The sequence below is a fragment of the Acanthopagrus latus genome, chromosome 2 (assembly GCF_904848185.1).
Source record: "Acanthopagrus latus isolate v.2019 chromosome 2, fAcaLat1.1, whole genome shotgun sequence".
Taxonomy (NCBI): Eukaryota; Metazoa; Chordata; class Actinopteri; order Spariformes; family Sparidae; genus Acanthopagrus; species Acanthopagrus latus.
The window spans coordinates 2,084,681-2,103,638 of NC_051040.1; positions in this window are offsets into that span (position 1 = coordinate 2,084,681).

Below are 18,958 nucleotides of genomic sequence, written 5' to 3' on the forward strand. Positions count from 1 at the left end.
AGAGACTGAATACAGCCCCTGTGCACTGTGCTCGTCTAAAGGAGGTGGACCATGGACTTTAAAAAAAAGCACTATAGACTGTTTAAATAGGTCACTAATTCTATAAGATCCTAAACATGTTTAAATCCAAGTCAGAGAGTTGGTTTAAAGTGAGGCAGCAGCATGTGAATATCTGCCGACAGGAGAAATATCCAAGAGGTAATATCATATTACGCTGATCCTTGTTGGTTTTTACTCATTTCCTCAGGTCCTCAAATTGATTTTATGAGTGTATTATGCATTTGAAGATTCACATGCTGGTTGTACAGCTCCTGCAGGCTGTTTACAACTTGCATCTTCTTATTCAAAGTTGTCCAACCTTTCTTTTCTGCTGCCTGAAAGTCTCAGATCCCAGATGTCTTACATCAAATATTATAATGTTGTTCACTGGATTTATATGTGATTTAGATTTTTTGTTATACCTCTCATTACATGTAGACAGTATTACAGCAGTATATTATTCTCTCTCACATGTCATGTTTCATTGCTGCTCCCTCTGTATCTGCAGACCAGATCAGAAAAGGTTCTTCTTCCCAGGGTCTCTCGACAAAACAGAAGATTAATGATGTTAGAGACTATTAACAGTAATAAGAGGTTTCTCTCTTATCCCTCCATTATCTCCCCACATAAACTGCAGACAATTACAAAATCAAACACTTCAGTGAGTCAACAACAGCTAAAAAAGATGCTCCCATTTTGTTCTTGGCACTCGATTTTAACAAAGTGGAATAATGTTTATCTGTGTAACGCTGAGTGCAAAGTGAAGCATGTAGCTGTCAAGTTAAAAGCACATATAGTGAAGCGCTGGGCCTGTGTGCTCTGCCTGCAGGATTAAACACGTCTTCATCGCTCTTCGCTCTCTCTCCCTCTGTCTTCGCCAAAATGAATGCAGCAACAGAGCGTTTGATTTTCAAGCCGCTGTGACTCATCTCTCTCTCCATGTTTCACCAGTGATGAACAGATGAGATCTGGGTCACAGAGGAATTTCAAACAGCGCTGGTTACAGAACAGAATTAAGTCAGTGAGAGTGACATCACTGATTAGCTCATCAGTGGGAGAATAACTGCTTGTAACGCTGTGAAACCGACACTGATTGATACCTGAGTGTTTCTTTAATGGCCTCTGTCTCGAGGAGGTCTGGGGTCAGTTTCAGAGCAACACCCTTGAACTTTGGCTTGCTGAATATGTAATTAAATGAATAGGATGTATCCCAGACACGTTTCATGTCATCTTTGTTCTTGTGTCCTCCATCACTTCTGTCTCTCAGCTGTCACTGCAGCACCATGAAGATGGTGGACCCCGCCACCCTCCCATCACCACCTCAACCGTGGACGCCTGGTCGTCTCCAATCAGCCCTATCAGATGTTTCCCTGACATGAAATCCTGGAAACACTGGTTATTTCCTGCTGGAGTGTGAGTGAAAACATCTATTCCTTCCATTTATTATACATTTAATCTGAGCTCAGACTGATTGAAGGATCCCACACTAAATCTAATTATTCTCTGTGTATTCTGTCGGTGTTGAGCTTTGAGTCGGTAGCTCCTTTTAGATAGAAAAGAACATTAACAGGTAAAGGTAAAGGCTACAATATGCCGCCTTGTCTTTCTAAAGGGAGGTGTAATATTCCTCCTTTTCCAAAAAGCTGCCACTAAGGTAGGCATAAACATGTGACGTGATATGAAACACGAAGTTGGGCTGTGAACAGTGACAACAAATTTGTCTTCAAAATAAAAGCTTTACATTGCTCCCCATTGGAGTTTGGAACTGGGTTCTGTGGTAGTGACCGTTAGTAGCTTGCTGCTACAACAACAAGCGGACAGAAGACAGCTACAGAGACCGAGGAGACGCTGAAGCTCCTGGATCTCAGCAGCTGTCCAGCTGCTCATCTTGACGTCTGCGGAAGAAGTGATGGACTGACTGCTGTGATCAGCTGTTTCCTGGTTTTAAAACTCCCGGCTGTGGGTCGTAATTGCTGGCACATCGACGGCTCGGTTTTACACAGCAGTGGAGGTGGAAATAAGTGCGCCCTCCGAGGCATCAGATTGGACCAAAACAGACCCCCAATTTACCGCCTTCTGTCTAAATCTGTGGACCTAGTCGCAAAAAGGATGGCCGGATTGGCGGCTTATCGCCCAGTATAAAAACAGCTAGTGTTTCACATCTGCTGTTGCAGCTACAGTATCTTCGCCTCATTTCTCTTCCTCCTCACCTCCCTCCTGCAACACCCCCACACCACAGGGGGGCGTGTCTCACAGCGTGGAGCCCTCTGATCCACGTCAGGCCCTCGCCCTGGGTCACGAGTAGTGACTGAAAGAATGAGACGGTGAGTAGAGGCAGCAGACAGGAGCTTCCCTCCTTCCTTCTGTTCCTCAGCACCTCACTAATATGGCAGCTCCACAGAATATCAGATAAGAATGAATCATTTGTGCTGCTGAAAGCTGCTAAAATCTGTTGTAAAAAGTTTAGACCAGTAAGAAATCTTGTCTACAGTCCGGACTATAGATACTGTAAAATACCTCCACAGAGCTTCTGCCACCAGTCGAGCACGGTGACAACAAGACATGAGCAACATCCACAATAATGTATTCTTAAAGAAATGGCCCCCCAGAAAAAAGCCCTTTCCACAGATGGATGGTTTCTGAATGCTACTTTAAAGGAAGTACTTCAAATTCAAAAATCAGTGGGAACAGAGTGTGAAAATTGTCTTCTCGAGAACTCCTTTAACCGTCCTGTCTGAGCGCCACTGTATGCCTGCAGGAACACACTGCTGATTACAGATTGCCTCCGCCGACACTCCGAGCCGAGAGGAGGAGGAGTTGTATCCTGCCTTGTAAACACGGGGCGCCTTTAGCACTTCTTTTACTTTATCAAACGTCTGAAGACTCTGTGCATCCGATGATTTCCCTCAGGTGTTGAAGGACAGAGTCCAGCAAAAGCCGTCTGTGCACCTGAGTGGATGTAAACACTGTGTTGTCTTAATAAAAACCTCCTCCCAGCAGACTGCAGCTCGAGGACGAAGGGAACCGGGAACACAAGAGAGGGAGAGAATAATAATGTAGAGACGAGTGCAGCGAGTGTCCCGGGATATATTTGTTGTGATCGTACAGAACTTTTGAAAGATTCACCTCTTAAATAAAGTTCCTAACTTATAATAAACAATCGTGTCTTGACAGGTGAACACATCCCACAGCCTGACTGGCTCTCTGTTGTTCAGAGAGAGAAATAAGTTTGAGTTGGTGCTCACTGAGCCTGGGACAGAATTTGTTTTAGTTAATTCAGTCCATGCTGGAGGAAGCTGCTTTTATTTTCTGGGACCTGCAGTTTCCAGATTTGAGTACGTTTGCCCCAAAAACATGTTTCACCTCACAGCGGACACTTTTAATCATCAGCAGGATCTTGAACACGACTCCACTTTTCTCCTTTGAGATCGGTCCACATGAAATAACTCTCCTCTGACTCACTCACATGTGATGTTGCAGGTTTCAAACTGCAGAAACATTGTATATTAACAAAGGAAATACAAACAGTAGACACAGTATATGTTATTTTATAATATATTGCAATCCCAGAGAAATATCTAGCGCATCACAGTAATCGACGCTGCAGGCGATGTGCTTGAAACGAAAGTGATAGCACAGTGTGATAGTGACTGAAATGAATTTGCATATGAAAAGTGGACGTGTGGTGTGAATATGAAGTGGGCCTGCCTCTGAAGATTAATTTCACATTTTCAAGCCTCTGTTTATTAGCTTCATTCACCAAATTCACTCAGGTGCTCCGTCCATCAGGCGCCACGAGGACCGTGTTTACGTGGACGGAATGCCTCCGCCGGCAGCGACACTCCGGACACGTTCTGCTAATTGCGTTACACGTTGCAAGTGGGAGCCTCCGTCTGAACGCAGATTAAAGAGTGAGCTGATGAAGCCTCTCGGTGATCATGTTGCGATGGCAACAGTGTCGTAGAGGGAAGAATGAGAGACGGAGAACGTGAATGAATGTAAATTAGCGATGGAGTGAAATAAAGAGGAACCAGGAGGAAAAAGTGTTCCAGATAATCAGGTGAAATAACCTGGAAGAGGACGCTTCGATTGGCTGAGTGAGGTGCTGTGCACGACGACAGACCGGCAGGATTCACTAATTCATTTATGGATTCTTAAAAAGTGAGTCTGTGCCAAACTACACAGACGCTCAATACAGAGGATGGACTTTTCTGGGAGTGTTTCCCAGCGATGTTAACAGAATCTAAAGTCTCAATATAACAGTGATACTTTATATTTCTGCTGACGTGAGACGAGCGGCGCCAGTATGAGATCAGCACAACATCAGATCTGAAAAAGCTGTCAGATGTTTGTTTTCTTACAAGAAGCGTCTGTGCTGAGCTGAGCACCTTCACATTAAGTCGCTCCCCGTCTGTTTGAGTTGTTAACATCGCTGTGACCTTTTCAGCCCGGTCAGCCCGCAACGCCGACCTGCAGACTGTAAAGAGACTGAGTGTGGAAGCATTTTCTCTCCTCCCGAGCTTGTTTCTAACAGATCTGAAGACATTGTTGTGTGTCTTGGTGTCGAGGTGTTTGTGATTTAAAGGCAGAATATTCCACCAGTCCAAAGTGATGATCGGGAGCACAACGATCACATACTTTTTTCCTGAATCACCACCTCCACCTTTAAAGAGAAGCTAATGTCAGAGATAAATGGAGATTTTTCGAGGACGCCACAGAACCTGAAGACTCTGAACAGGACGTGCTGATGATGAACGGTGTCGGAGAGAAGAGCTGAAATTACAGCAGTTTGAGTTTGACCCTGCAGGAACTGTGTGTGTGTGTGTGTGTGTGTGTGTGTGTGTGTGTGTGTGTGTGTGTGTGTGTGTGTGTGTGTGAGAGAGAGAGAGTCAGAACTCCAATCAGAATTTTCCCTTCATCCTCCAGATAAAGCGAACTGTGTGTTGTATTTGAAGTGTGTGTGAGATGTAACTTCACTGATCCCCTTGGGAAAAGTGTGTGTGTGTGTGTGTGTGTGTGTGTGTGTGTGTGTGTGTGTGTGTGTGTGTGTGTGTGTGTGTGATTATCTCGCCCTGGCAGAGTCCCTGACTTCTGACAGGGAATCGAACTGCCGGCTCGTCTCTCACTCCACTTTGTTGCTCGTCACTTCATCAGAGCTGACAGACGCCGTCAGACCTCGGCTCTTCCTCCACGCTCGCCCTCCAGCCGTCTCTCCTGCTCACACTCTCTTATTTTTCCTTCCTCTGTTTCATTCTTTCGTCCACTCGACACCTTGTTGGGACAGTTATTTTGGACACATGATATCTGAGGGGCTGTGCAGGGGACCGACGCGACACCTGTCTCCTTGGATGCAAAGTTTAATTGTCTGAGACGTCTTTGTTGTGACGAGCCGACATTAACCAGCACCTCATCAACATGTCAACGCAGGCCGTCACATTAAACTGTCACGTGTGGATGGTTCTGACATCGGCTGTCGTGAGGATCATTATAATTCTGTCAGAAATGTTAATGGAACAACCTAAACTGAAAACTGTTGACTGAATTATGAAATTAATCAGGCAAGAAACAAGATGGGAATATGAAAAACAGAATCATGCCTTTAAAATTCAGTTTGACGATTCACTGACGCACCAGGAGGAATATTTACTATATCTTTAAACAAAATAAGTGAGATGGTTGAGGAGGAAGCTTCACATTCATCGTCTCTCTCTTACCTTTTCCTTCTTTCTTGTCTTTTTTCTCTCTGTCATAAACTGAGGCCGATCCCCAGGGTGCTCTCTGTTTTTATGTATGTGTTAATATACCCATGATAATTCAAACCCAGCAGCGCAGAAACACATTAGGACCTGCGTATGAGCGCGTGCATTTATCCACGCAGCATATTGCACTCATCTGTCTTATGTACGATCCAGTAATTATGATCCAACAGACCACCAGAGACCGAGACTGAGCGGAGGGGGGGGGGATAAAAACCAACATTAGAGGAAGAGAAGAAGAAGTGATGAAGAGGAGGTGGTGCAGGAAGCTGGAGAGAGATGATTATTATTTTTCTTTCATTCTTCCTCCCAAAACTTCGCTGTGTGTTTGAGAGTGTGAGCTGCACATCCAGGAAGCGATTCATCCAGAGCGGGTCGAATATTCAAAAACCAGTGTGCAGTTTCTGTAGTCGGAGCGGCGTCATTGTGTTAATTATTCAGATAAAACACACTGTTCTCATCGGGATTAATTATCAAAGAGCTCCACAGACATTAAAAGGAAATATTCAGCGTGTCCTCAACATCATTCTGTAAAAAACATCCACTAATGAAACTTGAGTTATTTGGACTTTTTTGGAAATGATGAATTTAATGGATTGGAAATGTCAGATCTGTCTGCTGACATCGACAGCCACGAGGGACAAAATGTAGAGGAGTTAAGGCTAATAAGCAAATTAATTAAAACATATAACTGCATAACTCTGCTGTTACAGTTAATGTTCTTTTCCTCCTTTGTTCCGACTCCCAGTGGACTCACATCCTCAGAGTTCTGGGAAGCATGTTTAAAAAACGTGTCCCGACACCAGCGCTGTTACACGCCGGCCCGTCTCACTGACAACACAGTCAGAGCCAGCGGCCCGAACACTGGTCGTCTAGAGTTCAACCACCAGGAAAGACAACAACAAGGACAACTTGTTTGAATCCAAATGCTGGAGGATGGTGACCCAGAAAGAGCTCAAGAACACAATCACAGGACTTTTCTTCCTGCTCAAAGACGAAGAAGTATCAGAGGTGAGAGCGTCGACGCTGTCAGACAGCGAAGAGATCAGAACGTTGTTTCACTAGAGGACGATGAATGAATGTTAGAGACAGCTGTGATGAGTTTGATCAGAACAACACTGGAATCAGGTGGAGATGAATGTGGCCGGGTCATAAACGAGGATGCTGGACATGGTATAATAATTAATTGTGGGTCTTTTATTCCCCGACTGCAACTTATGAAAGAAACAGCATTAACGCTGCACTTTAACAAAACACTTTCCCTCACTGTATGTGACACTGATGGTAAACTTCAGTTAGCTTATGAACTTCAAACACTTTTCTCTGTTTTCTTTCATCTGTTCTAGTTACAGGTCACTTCAGACGCGACTAGACACTCTAAACTCTACACAATCTAGACACCTCTAGACAACAGCAGTGGCTCTTTCTGAACAAATGAAATAAACAGTCTTTATGGACCTTCGTCTGCTAGCTTAATCATCATCTTGTTTTCTGATATTAGAAACACCTCAGTAGTCCGTCTCTCAGTCCAGCTGCTGCTACTTCTGTGTCGCTAACTCTGCCAGGGAACTCTGTGATCTCCCATGATCCCCTGCGATCTCACGCAACCTACAGCTGCACCGCTCTTAAAGTGACAGTGTCACTTAAACAAAAAGAAACTGCTAACACAGTAATAATCCCATACAAAATAATAACACACTGTCTTAACAGTCTGAAAACAGTCTTGGTCTCTTGTTCACCAGGCTACATGAAAAGACACAGTTGCTGTGCAGCCCAGACACTCAGCTTACACACAGGAAGTCTTCTTATTTTAGATCCTACAAACTCTTTCTAGCAGTCACAGCTCGATTCTCCCGTCACTTTAATGCATCTGTGCTGTTTTTTTCACCTGCCCTGATCATCATATCTCACAGTCTCTGATGGTGACATCCATTAGAGGCTTTCCTGATTACTGTTAAAGGCTTTGAACGACCCTGGGCTAATTTCTGAATGTTTTAGATGTGTGTGTGTGTGTGTGTGTGTGTGTGTGTGTGTGTGTGTGTGTGTGTGTGTGTGTGTGTGTGTGTGTGTGTGTGTGTGTGTGTGTGTGTGTATGTGTGTGTGTGTGTGTGTGTGTGTGTGTGTGTGTCCTCAGGCAGCAGCTTCATCTCTTCTATCTTCAATCATCTCTTTTATTTATATTCTCTCTCTTGACTATTATAATATCTGGGGTTCAGCACTTCAGCATTCAATGTTTTCAGCTCTCTGTTCGGGTTTAAAGCGTAAATTAATTTGTTTGGAATTCAAAACACGTCACGTAGTCCTACAGTAATACTTTGGAGTAAAGCTGGATGTGCCTCTGCAGCTTCCTGTCAGTAACTAGTTAGCGGCAGTTCATCTTTATCTGACATGACCAACATCAGTGTCAGCTGGTGATGTCTTTACTTTGTGTTCTACATGTTGTTGTGGAATTTCAGAAGTCTCTTTCAGAAGACTCAGAGACACAGATGACTTATGTTGAGATAGCTTATTAAACAAGATCTGGGAGGAGCAACACAACTTCACGTCTGTCTGTACAGAGTGCTGCCATGATAATCCTAACCTCTCTTCCCCAAGTGTCCAAATTAGATCTTACAGCTTCAGGAGGAAATGCTTCCAGTTAGCTGAGCCTCAGCTCGGTTCATCAGACATCTGTTCTGTAGACAAATCTACAGTTGCTTTGAGTATCGTCACTTATCCATCCAGACTTTAACATCTGAAGAAAACACAGATGACCTCCTATGTTTGGAGACAGATTATCCTGGGAGAATCATATTTCTTCCCAACACATTCAGGCTGTTCTGAGCTCTCTGCTAGGAGTTTATTCATCTCTCTGTCTATTTTGTCAGCGTGATCACATCACGCAGGATGCAGTCAGGATACTTTACAGGTGTGCAGCCGACATGAAAATGCAGGTCGAGCTCGAGATGGACAGACGAGACAGTAAAGACCCTGGACAAAAGATTAACTGAACACCAGAAACTGTAGCATCAGCAAACACTGGAGCTCAACTACACAGACTGAGGAGGGTTCAGAGGTCGTCGATAAGTCAGCAGGCTGTCAGACGAAGACACCAGCAACCGATTTCCACATTTAGTTCCCAGGACAACACCTGAGCAGGTGTCCTGATCCACAGTAATGATTCTAATATTTGTGTCTTCTTTCAGCACCGTTTGAACCTGAATTTGAAAATCCATTTGACCCAATTTAAACCTGTCCTGGACCACAACAATGAGCCCCCAGTCCATTACCGGGCTGTTTAGGAGCCAGCAGTGTCCTGGTTACACTGGGCGGCGTCCAGCGGCCCACAATGCTGGGCAGCAGGTGTGAATGTTTGGCTGCGTTAATGTGAAGCAGGGTGCTGCCGAAAAGGAGCTGAGAAGTGCTTCAGGAAATGAAATGCAAGATGGGACCCGACACGCATCTGCGAGGAAAAAAAAATGTGTGTGCCGCAAGCCAGAAGTGTTTAAATGTTAAATTAACTCAGTCCTATTTTTACATTCAGGGAGCGGCGCAGTGAGACGCCAGAACTGTGCAAACTCATTGCATCATATTGATTTTAAAAAGGCTCTGTGGGCAGTTTGACCAGAAAGGTGATGCTGGACAAACGGTCAGGGGGTCAGAGGTGCAGCAGGCCCACCTGAGCTGGATGGCAGCGTCCCAGGAGTCTGTTAAATGGCGTCTACGTTACCATCTTCAGAGAAAACATATTCACATTCGAACATTTGTGATTATTTCTTTTGTTTTATTGTGAACGAGGAGTGTGAAATGTGTGTTGCTGCTTCTCCACACACACACACATACAGCACGGTAAAATGTCGAGTCTGAGCCCGAGCTCTGACCGCTGTGTGACCCTGAACTTAAAGTGAACTCCGCCTCCTCCCGCAGGGTGTTTGATAATGTCCTTGCATCTGATTTCAACAGATCCTCATCTCTCCCTCCCTCCCTCCCTCAGGCATCCCTGCTCCGCCTGTCTAGCCAAAATGTGAACCCGGAGCCTGCATGGGATCCACATCCAGGTCCAGGTCGGGCTCAGAGCGCCTCCTCACTCCTCTCCAGAACAATCACTTCCAACTGGTTACACCTGTGGTCGCCCTTCATGTCAGTGTTACCTGGTCTGGATGGTTACATTTCTTTCTATAGATCAGTTCATAACAAAACCTGCCTATATTATTATACTGGATTATAGCTAACGAAGCATAATGTGTTAATCACTTTAATGTTGCAGCTGTTAAAGGTGGAGATGATTATAGTTAATTTATTAAGTGCCAAGCAGCCTGTGAACTTAACTTCATATTTATGACAGCATTTGTTGATTACATTTTGATCTGCAGTGTAAAAACAGCAGAAAACAGAGAACTCATGTACATGTTGAATTATTTGTGTAAATGTACCTGGATAACTTCCACCTCTGCCCAAATATATCAATCGTATCTATATTAAACCTGTGTGGAAACAAAGTGACAATGTTTGTTTTACAAAACAAGCTTGTGTAATGACATTGTTTGTGTAGTCCCAATTCATTATATGGATTAATGCATTAGTAAGTCATAAAAATAAAAACTATATTTTTAGCTCAGCGGGCTGCAGGGACTCACTGAAGCTGTTGGCGGAAATTTTAAATGTCATGACGAGCGACCATATTTTAGTAGTTAATTTCAAATTGTTGTGTCTTGCAATACCCGTGTGTCCATCTCCGACCGGAACCTAAGTGCCGGCGCCAGGGTGGTTCCACTGCACTCTGTAAAGGGTGTGATGTTCTGGTGTAAATGGACTCAGGCAGACAGCCGGCAGTGTAAAGTTGTTTTAGAGGCTCTGGGGACGAAGCTGCTCGCTGCTGTTTCTGCTAACACACTGCTCGGTTCTGTCTCCTCCATCCACCCCTACAGTGGTGTTGTTATCAGCTCACACACACACACACACACACACACACACACACACACACACACACTCAAACTTACCCTGATACAACCTCTTCCTCTCTAAACCTCATCTTCAATCTCCAAATCTGTTTTCTCCAAACTGTCTTCAAACATATACATGGACAGGTTCTGGTCCCAGTGGACGCCAAAAAAAGCAGTGACCCGTCTCTCTGCACCCATCTTTTCTTCTATTTCTCTACATTCCTGTAACAATCATCATCATCATCATCATCATCATCATCATCATCATCATCATCATCATCATCATCATCATCATCATCATCATCATCGCCATCGTCATCATCATCATGAGATCCCGGTTGGCCATTTACAAACAAACAACCTTTGTCCTCATGTCTCCACTGAGTTTGGACACTTGCTAAAAGGTTGTCCTCAATCTGGGTCGGGTCCTCTGTGGATGGCGGTTTGAAACAGTCGAGGCTGTCAGAGGGATCAGTTACTCTCTCAGCTGTAAGAAATATAACAGAATAACCTTCCCAGGGTGAGTCACAAAAGAGTCCGTAGGAACGAGTCTCATCTGGGTTTATCTGGGTTCCAGTTGTGATCAATAAGGAGAACAAGTCACAAAGTCTCTGCTGCAGAAAACACTCAAAGGAAAAACAGGTGAAGTGAATAATACTGATGATCTTTTAAAAATACAATATTTCTGCTGAAGCGGAGGCATGCGTGGGATGTGCCGGAGCAAATCCGGTCCCAGGAGACTCTACCATGGATCACACTTGGCTCTGACCCGTCGAGGCTTGGACAAAGGAGCTCTGGGTGTTTGGATCCTTTTAGTCCTGTGGGTCGCGAGGATGGATCCATAAACTGACTTATTTCAGTACATGTGAGTGAAACTCGATTGGACTGGGATGTGGGGACTTGAGCTGTTTGTCACATTCATCAGAGCTTTCCTGAGCAATTTCCTAGTGTCACGGGTCACATTGTCCTGCTGGGTTGTCTCTGACACTGAGGTGTGACATTACCATGAAAGGGTTAAAAGTTCAAACATAAACGTTAACTGAGTGTTTGATTCTGGAACAAGCCCGCGACAACACGTTGGCTCGTAACTGGTGAGCGACTTCTGAGGCTTTGATAGTTTGATGAGCGTCGAGAAAATAAACTGATGGATGTTTTCATCGTGAGGAATAGAAAATGTCTGGTGTGTTTTAATATGTTGTAGCCGACCCAACCACCAGAATAAATACTGTCCAGGTGCAGGTGTGTGGACCACAGACCTTTTTTTTTCTGTTGCAACTTAAACTTAAATTTCTTTAGGTCCAGATTTTAAGTTTATGTTGTGACGACACACTGCTTCTGCTCACAAAGACACCGTTATGTTTTCACACATACAAGTGTTGAAACCAGCATGAAAATTCAGCTCAGATACATGTAATGTGAACAAATTACATATTATTATTGGATGAGGCCTTTTATTTGATGAAATATTACCTATATCATGTTGTGTTTTCTCTACTAATCTACAGGGAGGTTTTATCCACAAAGGTTTTCTGCTGAAGAAGACACAAAACTCTAGATTGAGAGCTGATCCAGAACCTCGTAAATAAACAAAGCCGGGAAGGTAAATCCACCTTTACATATATTCATCAGAAGCAGCTCAGAACATCACAACATGCACTGAAGCAGTGAAACGAACCAAGAAAAACAATCAGTTTCAATTGGAATAAACTGGTGTGATCAGTCGTTGCCTTCCAGCCCTGAGGAGGGGAGCAGTTTTCACACCAGGGGTTTCTGGTAATGGATGAGAGTAAGGATGCAGCCCGAGAGGTGGAAGCCAGCCCAGTATAATAGAGCTTAGAGGAGAAGACAGAATGACAGACACATGGGTTTGGAGGCCATCCAGCGAGTCCCTGTATTGGTGTGTGTGTGTGTGTGTGTGAGTGTTAGTGTGTCTATGCATGGCTAAGCTAATCCCGCGTGCAAAGATGGTGAAGTGTCTTGGCTTTGGATGACATGGCCACAGACCACAGGCTGCTGCAGTGTGACATCTCCATCCAGAATCTACCTCCCAGCTGCACCGTGCCGAGCCAAAAGTCGTCACAATCCAATATGAGCCTTCTGGAGGCCGCGGCGATGCCAAACATATCAAAACACAACTTGTACTCTCAACTCGGCCATCTTAAGAGACTCTTCAATCCAGTGATTACCCTCCAGCCGTCTCTCCGCGCGCCAAACAAACATAAAGAAAAGCATATTCTTCTCAGCGCAGCACACATAAAGCAGAGGATAATAAAAACCCAGTAAGCCTCCAGTCGTTTGATCTGAAACACGCAGAGAAATCATCTCAGTTGTGCCATCTGAAGCACAAAACTGTCATTCCAGTAATTACCATCAGGTCATTCCATCAAAAGTGGAAGGCACCGCTCGCTCACGTTCACACTTCAGTTCCACCGTCTGAACACAGAGACGAAGTCGTCTTTTGTCGAGGTCTATCAGCCCAACACGCCTGCTCCTTCATCTGTTATCTTTGGTCACTCTCTCTCTTTATCACCCTCTTTTTTCCTCTTCTGTAATGTGGATTCTATTATCAGCAGTAAAAAAAAGAGCAGTACCCTCTGGACTTTTAAACATGTGTCTCCTAGTGTAGGTCAACTATCTGCACATCATAGTCCCATGTGTGCCCTCAGGTTCAATGTCGAACCAAATAAAGAAAAAAAAGATGTCCGATATTCTGTTAGTGAGTCTTAGTGAGCCAGTGGAGGAGCGATAAAGGGAGCGTGTGAGTTGTTTTTCCTCCTACATGAACAGATTCTTCAGTTTCCCAGTAATAAAAATATTAAAACAAAAATCTGGGATTTTTAGATTAATAAGATCTGAAACACGATGTTAAATGATTAATAATACCAACACTGACAGAGCTTGCCCGATGTAAACCGCCCACCAGATGCTTCAGAACATCAGGCCGCCCTCCTACACTTCAAACAACATTTAAACGGCTGTTTTCAAGTTTAAGTGCTGCGTGGATGCCGAGGATTTGCTGGTTTCAGTCGTGTTGGCGGAGGATTTCACTCTTTGCAGAATCAGTCCACGTTAGATAAAGATGCTTTGCTTTGTAATCTCCATCGTGGGTGAGGTGGAGATCCACTGCAACACCAGCTGTGTCCATCAGGTGGCTTCATGGCAGAGTGGACGTCCGAAATAGTCGTTTACGGAGTCCGTCGCAAATCTGTGTATTCAGCTGGATACGAGGATGTTCAGCCAGACCAGAACCACAATGTGACCGTGATCCCTCAGTAACTTTGAGTTAGCAGTGTGTTGTGTCAGTGTGCTGTTGAAAGAGCCTTCAGGTGAGCAGAACAGTAATGTGAGCTGTTCTGCAAGCCACTGACAAAATAACCAATTTTGCTGCTAAAGGATGAGGACTCGCTGGAAGTTTATGACTCCCAAACAAACATAAAACTGTCTCAGCAAATCTCCGTGTGCTGCAATAAAAAAATAATACCCTGGATGTTTTTTTTCTGCTTATTTTTCACCGTTCACTTCCTGTGTTTACGAGAAATATCACTTCACAAATCCTAACGGGAATCCACAGGACCAAACATGAAAACTGATAACAGTTCGGAAAATTGTCACTAACGACTACATCTGTAAAGACGACAAACCAAATCCACAAGCCTCCTCGTCTACAATAAACTATCAGAGAGATTTAGTGGGTAATAAAAAGCGTCTCCTCTGACTGAACTTCGTGAAGCAATAACAGTCCATCTCCCCTCCGTCCCGCATTAAACCTAAATCTCAAACACTTGTCAGAGAGAGATAAGCTTCCAGGAGAAATGGTCGCCCTTCATCACGGTCCAGCCGAACGTGTTAAGAGCTTCAGAGGGACACAAAGTCGTGCATTTTTTAGACCTCAATTCCAGCGAGAGCTCGACACTTATCCACTGTCACATCTGTATCTACCTCTGGACGAAAAGGGTTACGAGGACGGGATGAGAGAACATCACTGTGTTGTCTGTGCTGCACATCAGGCCGACCTGTGGCTCACCAACACACACACCTATTACTCCAAGTAATCATCCGTGAAATGTTCCTTTCATTAAGAAGATGCTTTGCTACTTCTAATCACTGCCTACATTTACATGCACATTAATCCCATTATGGACAATAATCTGAGTGAGGCATTTGTCCAATTATGTGGCCTTCATTAAGCATCATTTATTAAAGAGCTTCTGCAGACAGGAAGGAAGGCGCGATCACCAAGAGCTGGAGTACAGACACAACATTACAAACATGATGTGAGTTTGTGTGTTTCAGCCATCTTGGTGTGTGACGGTGCAGCAGCAGATGACCAGAAGCTGAATGGCGATGTTAGACGTGTGTGTGTGTGTGTGTGTGTGTGTGTGTGTGTGTGTGTGTGTGTGTGTGTGTGTGTGTGTGTGTGTGTGCGTGCTCGAATATGGCTGACAACTACTCCTATGCACACACACACACACACATACACATGATTTGTTTTGCTCTCACGTTCACAGAAGCATCTCTAACCACAGTAGACAGGTAGCCTTTTACACTCCTACTCACTTTCTCTGCACACTCACACACACACACACACACACACACACACACACACACTCAAATGTTCTAAAAATCAGCCATAACAGCTCCGAGTGTCACAAACCGTGGACAGGTTTTCTATCAGCAAACACAACTAAGTATGTGTTACCTGTAGGTATTGCTAACAACACGAGACAGGTGTTTCTCCCTCTTTCTCTTCTTCACACGCACACACACACACACACACACACACGCACACACACACACACACACAAAAAGGTGCATCCGACTTCAGTGGACAGGTATCGTCACAGTTGCCCCTCCTGTCACTTCATCTAAAGGTCTTGTTGCCTCACTGTCTGTGTCTTATATGCTCTGTCTCTCATGCACACACACACACACACACACACACACACACACACACACACGCACACACACACCAGAAGGTCAACAGGAGTTGACTTGACGGCCATCTTCTCCCCTCTTTTCCTGCCGTTCCATCCTGTGTTAACTCCAGCTTGTTTTGACCGTCGTCTCGGTCGCTGTGCTGCTCTCGGTCCACAGGATGGAGGATGCACGACTCAGTAAAGTGAAGTGAAATCAGTCAGTAAGCAAACTGACTGATTCCCCCAAAATGAACTCAAGTAAAGGAAATGGAGGATCTGGATCTGTGGAAACCTCCCACTAAATATAGAACAATTGCAGTTTTTAATAAAAGCATCTCAGTCAGTTTCAGTTTTATCATCGGCAGCACATTTCAAACACGAAACAAAATGTATTTCAAATGTTACAAATCAATCACTGAATGTTGATTTTTCTATGAGACAGAGAGAAATGAGTCCTACATGTTCTTGCATTTTGAAGGTTGCATGTGAAATGAACCTGCTCACTGGTCGATCAATAGGTTCTCCTGACTGACAGGATCGTAAATTAACTCTGTATGATGGTGGATTTAAGTAATGCATGAGGGGCAAGTCTGTGTCGAGCTGAGCAAAGCACATACAAACTGTCCAGCTACTGAGCTTAAAACTGTGAATAATGTAAACATGCTGAACTGTGTGACGTGGGATCATCTCCACAGGGAGAAAAACAACCATTACTGCCTCTGAGAGCTGGATATCTGTGAGTTGCATCATCAGGTCAGATGAAGACACAAACTGCGCAGCCATGGGGGGGAATGATAAACTAAGTCTGCTCGTACTGAACTGTCGTGCAGAACAACGAGAACATATCCGTCCACCGGAGCTCAGTTATCCTGCGTGAGCCTCCAGCGCGCTGCATGTAAAGTCACAAACAGCGGACGAGCGGGGATATCATGGGACGGCACTGCAGAGCTAACCCTGTAAACACGGCTGGGCCTCGGGCGCATGCAGGCACCAGACGTACATGTCACATACGATCAAACAGTATCTGAGGATAAACGATCTCAGCTGCACGTCAACATGTCTAAACTCTACGGCACTGGTGGCATAATGTCGGCAGTATTATATACGTGTACGCTTGTGCCTCATGTAGGAATCAGCTCACTGTCAGCACATATTAACGTTTTTTTCCCCGCTGAGGTTCATGCTCTTATTCCAGGACTGCTCCGCTTCATATTCATGCAGTTACACTCATGTAACCTGCAGACGAGCTGGCAGCACGGCCGCAGGTCTGCTGCTGGATACTGAGCAGCTGTCTTAGTTTGTATGCCTCATGTGTGACTAGTTATTATAGACGTTATGCATTCACCATGGAGTCTATTAAACAGGTTTGGAATCAGGCTTGCGACATAAATGTTTAATAGCTATTGGCCAGTAATGACTGGAAACCAGAGGGATCAGCCGGCCTGGTTCCTCTGAAGCTCACTCACACATTTGTATATCTTATTTGTTTAAACTGTGAAAATGGACATTATCATTGTCACTCTGAGTGTAAGTAGCAACCAGCACAGACTCCAGGAAGCTAAGCTAACTGATCGCTAGCTCAGACATGGTCCCACCAGTTTCTCATGTCCTGGTGCTTACCCAACCTAAGTCAGGAACGTCCATCTCATTTTCCCGTGACTGGACATTAGCCAGGACTGTCCTTCAGTCCAAACTGGATTAACGTGACTCTCATGCTGATTATCTTTTCTTTACCTTCCTTGGGTGAAAGATCCTGTAGGCAGTGATCGTCTCAAGGTTGGCTGCTCTGAGTCCACATGTGCTCTCCTCTCTAACCTGTAAATATGTGTTTCAGCCACAAAGGGTCGTCGTCATCATCATCATCATCATCATCATCATCATCATCATCATCCAGATCACTGATCAATCAGGCCATTAGAAAGATGTTGTGACCCCATTAAAGGTTGATGTCAGCTGATCTGTGACACGTCTCTAATGATTTAGGAATCATGCGTGAGGCTTAATGATGAAAATATTAATCAGCTCATTTTTCAGTGTTTTTGTAACAGGGTCAGTTTTTAGGGTTGCATGTTTTGTCCCTTTGTTCATTTCAATTGTGATTTAATGTTGTGTCGCATGTTTGTGTTTTTACATCGTTTTGATTTGCATGTAGTCTTTTTTACGAACTGACCCTGAACTATGCACGGACTCGCCCAACAGACTAATCAGTAAGAAGTAGCGAGCCACAGGTGGTGGCCGGTGCAGGTGTGACCCTTTTATTTCAGAGCGGCAGTGAAGGTGTGAGATAGAGACGGAGAGCATTGGAGAGGAGCAGACGCCAGGACGCCAGGACGCCAGGACGCCAGGACGCCGGGCACCGGGAATGATCCAGAGACACTGGGATCCTCGGGAGAGACTTGGGCGCGGCATCTCTAGCTTTAACACAAAACTTGTGTACATCGTACATCGGACTTGCGTTTTTTTAAATTCTGCTCACCCTGATTTTAACCAAGAACCTGTGTGTGTGTTTCTAAGTCCTAGCTTCTTAAGCTGTCAGCTGTTTTCACTAAAACATCTTTTTATATCATTTTAACCACTCTTTTACCTTCTTTTAACCACCCTCACCACATGCTCAAGTGTTCAACATTGGAAACATGTGTGTTCTGTCAGGTTTCAGTGCTTCTCAGGCTCGTGAAGCTCGTTCCTGCTCCCTGTGGTCCTCAGTCAACTTAATCTGTGTTGAGCCACACCTTCTGTAGAAAAATGATCATGTGCACTGTCGACTGGAGAGGCAGGATACACACTACACACACAAACACATACACACACGCATACATACAGAGGATGGCAGCATCTCAGTCTGTGTATAAGTAGTACAGGTGATGTATAGCGTCTGCAAGCACACTGACAGATATACATATTCAACGAGCCCGTACCGGAGCATCGCATGCTAACAGCAACACACAAGCAATCATGCTTTATTTGACATCATAAACAGAACATGAGCCTCACGCGCTGAGAGGGTACGTTTGCTCGTGTCTTCCGCTGATGACTGGGTCTGTGTTCCTGCACTGTTTAGATGTGACTCATGTAACATCCACTTTGTTCAACACTGTCAGAGCAGAAACATGTTCAGTCTACATGTGCAGCCTTCATGTTACTGACTGAATGTGTGGATGCACACAGGAACACTTACAACACTGAGCATTAAAGGATGTCTGCTGGTTTTTACTGAGTAGATAATTCACACTGATTCACAGATGATCCTGCTTTCAGATGCATCTTGTGGTTGGAGAGTATTTCATTTTTTTTTTTATGAATGTATTTATTTTTTTGGGATCTCAGT